Below are 8,379 nucleotides of genomic sequence, written 5' to 3'. Positions count from 1 at the left end.
ATTTATTCATAGCTTTAAGACATAGTTCCTACATACTAATGATCATGAAGTAGAGACACAAAATATAGATAAACATAACATAAAAACCAAAAAATAGAAAGAAATAAGAACAAGGAATGAGTCCACCTTAGTGGCGTCTTCTTCTTGAAGGACCAACAATATCCTTAAGCTCTTCTATGTCCCTTCCTTGCCTTTGTTGCTCCTCCCTCATTACTCTTTGATCTTCTCTTATTTCATGGAGAATGATGGAGTGCTCATGATGTTCCACCTTTAATTGTTCCACATTGTGGCTCAAATCTTCTAAGGAAGTGTTGAGTTGTTCCCAATAGTTGTTGGGAGGAAAGTGCATCCCTTGAGGCATCTCAGGGATTTCTTGATGATGAGCTTCCTCATGCATCTCTTGAGAACCGTGGAGGGTCTCTCTTGCTTGCTCCATCCTCTTCTTGGTGATGGGCTTATCCTCTTCAATGGAGATGTCTCCTTCTATGATAACTCCAGCTGAGTAACATAGATGGCAAATAAGGTGAGGAAAAGCTAGCCTTGCCATGGTGGAGGGCTTTTCGGCTATTTTGTAGAATTCATTGGAGATGACTTCATGAACTTCTACTTCCTCTCCAATCATGATGCTATGAATCATGATGGCCCGATCCACAGTAACTTCGGATCGGTTGCTAGTGGGAATGATGGAGAGTTGAATGAACTCCAACCATCCTCTAGCCACAGGCTTGAGGTCCAGTCTTCTTAGTTGAACTAGCTTGCCTTTGGAGTCTCTTTTCCATTGAGCTCCTTCCACACATATGTCCATAAGGACTTGGTCCAACCTTTGATTAAACTTGACCCTTCTAGTGTAGGGGTGTACATCTTCTTGCATCATGGGCAAGTGGAACGCCAATCTCACATTCTCCGGACTAAAATCTAAGTATTTCCCCCGAACCATTGTGAGATAATTCTTTTGATTCGGGTTCATACTTTGATCATGGTTCCTAGTGATCCATGCATTGGCATAGAACTCTTGAACCATTAGGATTCCGACTTGTTGCATGGGGTTGGTTAGGACTTCCCAACCTCTTTTTCGGATCTCATGTCGGATTTCCGGATACTCATTTTTCTTGAGCTTGAAAGGGACCTCAGGGATCACCTTCTTCTTTGCCACAACATCATAGAAGTGGTCTTGATGGCTTTTGGAGATGAATCTTTCCATCTCCCATGACTCGGAGGTGGAAGCTTTTGTCTTCCCTTTTCCTTTTCTAGAGGATTCTCCGGCCTTAGGTGCCATTGATGGTAATGGGAAAACAAAAAGCTTATGCTTTTACCACACCAAACTTAAAATATTGCTCGCCCTCGAGCAAGAGAAGAAAGAAGAGAAGAAGAAGAAAAAGAAAATATTGAGGAGAAGGGAGAGATGGTGTTTCGGCCAAGGTATAGAAGAGGGGGTTGTGTTGTGTGAAAATGAAGTGGAATGGAGGGGTATATATAGGGAAAGGGGTGAGGGTAGGTTCGGCCATTTTAGGGTGGGTTTGGGTGGGAAAGATTTTGAATCTTGGAGGTAGGTGGGGTTTATGGGGAAGAGTGGATGGATGTGAGTGGTGAATAGGTGATGGGGAAGAGAGATTGAGGTGATTGGTGAAGGGTTTTGGGAAATGTGATATGGGGGAGAGTGTAAATAGGATTAGGAGGTAAGGTGGGAATATGTTAGGTGGGGATCCTGTGGGGTCCACAAATCCTGAGGTGATCCTGTGGGGTCCACAGATCCTTAGGTGTCAAGGAATTCCATCCCTGCACCAAATAGGCATGTAAAATGCCTTTGCATACCATTCTGGCATTTAAACGCCGAGGTGATGCACGTTCTGGGCGTTCAACGCCCATGTAAAGCATGTTCTGGGCGTTCAACGCCCATATGTAGCATGTTTCTGGCGTTGAACGCCAGTTCCATGCTTGTTACTGGCGTTTAGCGCCAGCTTTTCTTAAGGCACATTCCTGGCGTTCAAACGCCAGAATGTTGCTTGTTTCTGGCGTTCAGCATCAGATTCATGCTCTGTTCTGGCGTTGAACGCCAGCCAGATACTCCTTACTGGCGTTGAACGCCAGTCTGTGCTTCCTCCAGGGTGTGATTTTTCTTCTGCTATTTTTGATTCTGTTTTTAATTTTTTTTTGTGACTCCACATGATCATGTACCTAATAAAACACAAAATAACAATAAAATAAAATAAAACAAAAATTAGATAAATAAAATTGGGTTGCCTCCCAACAAGCGCTTCTTTAATGCCAATAGCTTGACAGTGGGCTCTCATGGAGCCACAAGGTGATCAGGTCAATGTTGCATAGTCCCAACACCAAACTTAGAGTTTGGATATGGGGTCTTAACACCAAACTTAGAGTTTGGTTGTGGCCTCCCAATACCAAACTTAGAGTTTGACTGTGGGGGCTCTTCTTGACTCTGAACTGAGAGAAGCTCTTTGTGCTTACTTTCTTTTGTCACAGAGGGTTGGCCATGTGCCTCAAACACAAGGTAGTCTCCATTCAATTGAAGGACTAATTCACCTCTGTTGACATCTATCACAGCTCCTGTTGTGGCTAGAAAAGGTCTTCCAAGGATGATGCATTCATCCTCTTCCTTCCTAGTGTCTAAGATTATGAAATCAGCAGGGATGTAAAGGCCTTCAACCTTTACTAACATGTCCTCTACTATTCCATAAGCTTGTCTTAATGACTTGTCTGCCAATTGTAATGAGAACAAGGCAGGTTGTACCTCAATGATCCCCAGCTTCTCCATTACAGAGAGTGGCATAAGATTTATCCCTGACCCCAGATCACATAGAGCTTTTTCAAAGGTCATGGTGCCTATGGTACAAGGTATTAAGAACTTCCCAGGATCTTGTCTCTTTTGAGGTAAAATTTGCTTAATCCAGGTATCTAGTTCACTAATGAGCAAGGGAGGTTCACTTTCCCAATTCTCATTACCAAACAACTTGGCATTCAGCTTCATGATAGCTCCTAAATATTGAGCAACTTGCTCTCCAGTCACATCTTCATCCTCATCAGAGGAAGAATAGTCTTCAGAGCTCATGAATGGCAGAAGGAGATCTAATGGAATCTCTATGGTCTCTATATGAGCCTCAGATTCCTTTGGATCCTTAATAGGAAACTCCTTCTTGCTTGAGGGATGTCCCAGGAGGTCTTCCTCACTAGGATTTTCGTCCTCCTCCTCCCTTGTGCATTCGGCCATATTGTTTATATCAATGGCCTTGCACTCTCCTTTTGGATTCTCTTCTGTATTGCTTGGAAGAATACTGGGAGGAGTTTCAATGACTTTCTTACTCAGCTAGCACACTTGTGCCTCCAGATTTCTGATGGAGGATCTTGTTTCACTCATGAAACTGAAAGTGGCCTTTGACAGATCAGAGACTAGATTGGCTAAATTAGAAGTGTTTTGTTCAGAATTCTCTGTCTGTTGCTGAGAAGATGATGGAAAAGGCTTGCTATTGCTCAGCCTATTGCGTCCACCATTGTTAAAGCCTTGTTGAGGCTTTTGTTGATCCTTCCATGAGAAATTTGGATGATTTCTCCATGATGAATTATAGGTGTTTCCATAAGGTTCACCCATGTAATTGACCTCTGCCATTGCAGGGTTCTCAGGATCACAAGCTTCTTCAGAAGCTACCTCTTTAGTACTGTTGGATGCATTTTGCCATCCATTCAGACTTTGAGAGATCATGTTGACTTGCTGAGTCAACACTTTGTTCTGAGCCAATATGGCATTCAGAGCATCAATCTCAAGAACTCTCTTCCTCTGAGGTGTCCCATTATTCACAGAATTCCTCTCAGAAGTGTACATAATTTGGTTATTTGTAACCATGTCAATGAGTTCTTGAGCTACTGCAGGTGTTTTCTTTAGGTGAATTGATCCACCTGCAGAATGGTCCAATGACATTTTCGAAAACTCAGATAGACCATAATAGAATATATCTAATATGGTCCATTCTGAAAACATGTCAGATGGACACCTTTTGGTCAGCTGCTTGTATCTTTCCCAAGCTTCAAAGAGGGATTCACCATCTTTCTGTTTGAAGGTCTGAACATCCACTCTAAGCTTGCTCAGCTTTTGAGGAGGAAAGAATTTATCCAAGAAAGCCGTGACCAGCTTATCCCAAGAGTCCAGGCTATCCTTAGGTTGTGAATCCAACCATATTCTAGCTCTGTCTCTTACAGCAAAAGGGAAAAGCATGAGTCTGTAGACTTCAGGATCAACTCCATTCGTCTTAACAGTCTCACAAACCTGCAAGAACTCAGTTAAAAACTGGTAAGGATCTTCAGATGGAAGTCCATGAAACTTGCAGTTCTGTTGCATTAAAGCAACTAGTTGAGGCTTAAGCTCAAAATTATTCTCCTTGCATTATTATTATTTTCGGCTACCATCTCCTTCTCTTGCTCTATAGGTTACCTTTAGATTGTTGTAACTTAGCTTCTCTTAATTTTCTCTTCAGAGTCCTTTCAGGTTCTGGATCAATTTCAACAAGAGTGCCTTTTTCCTTGTTCTTGCTCATATGAAAGAGAAGAAAACAAGAAAAGAAGAGGAATCCTCTATGTCATAGTATAGAGATTCCTTTATGTTAGTAGAAGAAGAAAGGGGAGAAGAATGTAGAAGAGGGGATTCGGATATTTAGATGGAGAGAGGTGAAGAGAAGTGTCAGTAATTAAATAATTAAATAGAATAAGTGAGAATGGATAGAAAATTCGAAAATAATTTAAAAAAAAAGGGTTAGTAAGTTTCGAAAATTAAAGATAAGATATAATTAAAATTAATATTTAGAACAAAAAGAATTTTTGAAAAAGGGGTGAGATATTTTCGAAAATTAGAGAGGGAAAAGTAGTTAGGTGGTTTTGAAAAAGATAAGAAACAAACAAAAAGTCAAATAGTTAGTTGAAAAAGATATTAAAATCAAATTTGAAAAAATAAGAAGATAAGAAGTTAGATAAGATATTTTGAAATCAAATTTTGAAAAAGATAAAATTTTTGAAAAAAATATGATAAAAGATAAAAAGATTTAATTCAAAAATTTGAAATTACTTACTTCACAAACAAGAAATTACAAGATAAGATTCTAGAACTTAAAGATTGAACCTTTCTTAACAAGAAAGTAACAAACTTCAAATTTTTGAATCAATCACATTAATTATTAGTGAATTTTCGAAAATATGATATAAAGATAAGAAAAAGATTTTGAAAATATTTTGAAAAAGATTTTTGAAATTTTCGAAAAATAGAAAAAAAATGAAAAAGATATAATTTTTGAAAAAGATTTTGAAAAGATAAGATTTTTTAAATTAAAAATTTGACTTGACTTGTAAGAAACAACTAATTTTGAAAATTTTTGACCAAGTCAACCCAAAATTTCGAAAATTTGGAGAGAAAAAAGGAAAAGATATATTTTTTTTTTATTTTTGAATTTTTAATTATGAGAGAGAAAAACACGAAAATGACCCAAAACATGAAAATTTTGGATCAAAACACAAAATGCATGCAAGAACACTATGAATGTCAAGATGAACACCAAGAACACTTTGAAGATCATGACGAACATCAAGAACATATTTTTGAAAAATTTTTGATGCAAAGAAAACATGCACGACACCAAACTTAGAAATTTTTTATGCATGGATCCTAACAAACGAAAAATGCACATTAAAAACAACAAACAACACAAAACAAGAAAACATCAAGATCAAACAAGAAGACTTGTCAAGAACATCTTGAAGATCATGAAGAACACTATGAATGCATGGAATTTTCGAAAAATGCAACAAAAAATTTTAAAAGCATGCAATTGACACGAAACTTAAAAGTTGACTCAAGACTCAAACAAGAAACACAAAGTATTTTTGGTTTTTATGATTTTATTAATTTTTTTGGATCTTTATTAATTTTTTTGAAAATAAAGTTTGGAAAAACAAAAAAGAAAAGAAAAATTTTGAAAAAGATTTTTGAAAATTTTTTTTTCAAAAGAAAATTACCTAATTTGAGCAACAAGATGAACCGTCAGTTGTCCATACTTGAACAATCCCCGGCAACGGCGCCAAAAACTTGGTGGACGAAATTGTGACCCTCTTTGTATTTGCATGAGATTTATTTAATGGCTATTCGCTATGTGTGGACACAACTCTGTTCAACTTAACCAGCAAGTGTACTGGGTCATTCAAGTAATACCTTACGTGAGTAAGGGTCGATCCCACAGAGATTGTTGGTATGAAGCAAGCTATGGCCACCTTGTAAATCTCAGTTAGGCAGATTAAATTGGTTTATGATGAGTTCAAAAATTAATAATAAATAGAAAATAAAATAGGATAGAAATACTTATGTAAATTAATGGTGGGAATTTCAGATAGGCGTGTGGAGATGCTAGAATCCTCTCAAATCTCTACTTTCTTATTACATTCATCCAATCCTTCTTACTCCATTCCATGGCAAGCTGTATGTAGGGCATCACCATCTTCAATGGCTACTTTTCATCCTCTCGAGAAAATGGTCATATGCGCTGTCACTGCATGGCTAATCGTCTGGAGGCATCACCCTTGTTGATGGCCACATCCCATCCTCTCAGTGAAAATGGTCCAAATGCTCTGTCACAGCACGGCTAATCATCTATAGGTTCTCAATCAGGTTAGAATAGAATCCCTTGATTCTTTTGCGTCTGTCACTAACGCCCAGCCTTCAGGATCCTACTCGGAATACCAAAGACAAGGTTAGACTTTTCGGATCCCCATGAATGCCGCCATCTATCTAGCTTATACCACGAAGATTCTGTTGGGGAATCTAAGAGATATGCGCCCGGCCTAAGGTAGAACGGAAGTGGTTATCAGTCACGTGCGTTCATAGGTGAGAATGATGATGAGTGTCACGGAACATCACATTCATCAAGTTGAAGTGCAACGTATATCTTGGAATAAGAACAAAAGAGAATTGAATAGAAAATAATAGTAATTGTATTGAAACTTGAGGTACAGCAGAGCTCCACACCCTTATTCTATGGTGTGTAGAAACTCCACCGTTGAAAATACATAAGTGAAAGGTTTAGGCATGGCCGAATGGGCAGCCCCCTTGAATGATCAAAAGACCGAATGGTCAAAAGATCGAATTGTCCAAAGATATCTAATACAATAGTTAAATGTCCTATATATACTAGACTAGCTACTAGGGTTTACATGAGTAAGTAATTGATGCATAAATCCACTTCCGGGGCCCACTTGGTGTATGCTTGGGCTGAGCTTGATCTATCCACGAGCTGAGGCTTTCATTGGAGTTGAACGCCGAGTTATAGCGTGTTTCTGGCGTTCAACTCTGGGTTATGACGTGTTTCTGGCGTTTAACTCCAGACAGCAGCATGTACTTGGCATTGAGCGCCACTTTACGTCATCAATTCCCAAATAAAGTATGGACTATTATATATTGCTGGAAAGATCTGGATGTCTACTTTCCAACGCCGTTGAGAGCGCGTCATTTGGAGTTCTGTAGCTCCAGAAAATCCATTTCGAGTGCAGGGAGGTCAGATTCCAACAGCATCAGCAGTCCTTTTGTCAGCCTTCTTTCAGAGTTTTGCTCAAGTCCCTCAATTTCAGCCAGAAATTACCTGAAATCACAGAAAAGCACACAAACTCATAGTAAACTCAAGAAATGTGAATTTAACATAAAAACTAATGAAAACATCCCTAAAAGTAGCTTGAACTTACTAAAAACTACCTAAAAACAATGCCAAAAAGCGTATAAATTATCCGCTCATCAGACCTCTCCATACCAGCTTGTGTATGGAAAAGCCTGTTACTTGCCAGTGGAACTGGAACCTAAGGCCTACTGGGCAACCAGATTCCTAAACCTTGACGCCAAGTTAGCTGGAGAAAAATGAATGCTCCAGTTAACTGAGCTAGAGGAATTCAGACTGAATGCTTTCGAAAATGCAAAAATTTACAAAGTGAAAGCAAAAAGATGGCATGATAAGAAGCTGTCATCCAGAGTCTTTGAGCCAGGGCAAAAAGTTCTGCTGTTTAATTCTAGGCTTAGATTATTCCCCAAAGAATTGAAATCCCGGTGGAGAGGACCATATGTGATTACAAGTGTGTCACCTATGGATACGTAGAGCTTCAGGATAATGATTCTAACAAAAAGTTCATTGTTAATAGACAGAGAGTCAAACATTATCTTGAAAGCAATTTTGAGCAAGAATGCTCAAAATTGAGACTTGATTAAAGTTCAGTAGTAGTCCAGCTAAAGACAATATAGAAGCGCTTGCTGGGAGGAAACCCAGCCATTAACAAAGCTTATTTGTTAATTAATTGAATTTTACAGGTTTATATTAATTATCTTCAAGGTAAAATAGCGATTGCATG

General features: G+C 38.6%; 1 non-coding gene across 1 annotated transcript; it reads left to right on the top strand.

Annotated features, from left to right (window-relative positions):
- Positions 1-3,989: 3,989 nt before the first annotated feature.
- On the top strand, positions 3,990-4,093 carry LOC130984495 (small nucleolar RNA R71). Its single transcript, XR_009088430.1, has one exon. It is a non-coding gene; the product is annotated as a small nucleolar RNA R71 (small nucleolar RNA).
- Positions 4,094-8,379: the final 4,286 nt, after the last annotated feature.

The sequence above is a fragment of the Arachis stenosperma genome, chromosome 5, assembly GCF_014773155.1.
Source record: "Arachis stenosperma cultivar V10309 chromosome 5, arast.V10309.gnm1.PFL2, whole genome shotgun sequence".
Taxonomy (NCBI): domain Eukaryota; kingdom Viridiplantae; phylum Streptophyta; class Magnoliopsida; order Fabales; family Fabaceae; genus Arachis; species Arachis stenosperma.
This window is presented reverse-complemented; position numbering and strand designations above follow the sequence as displayed.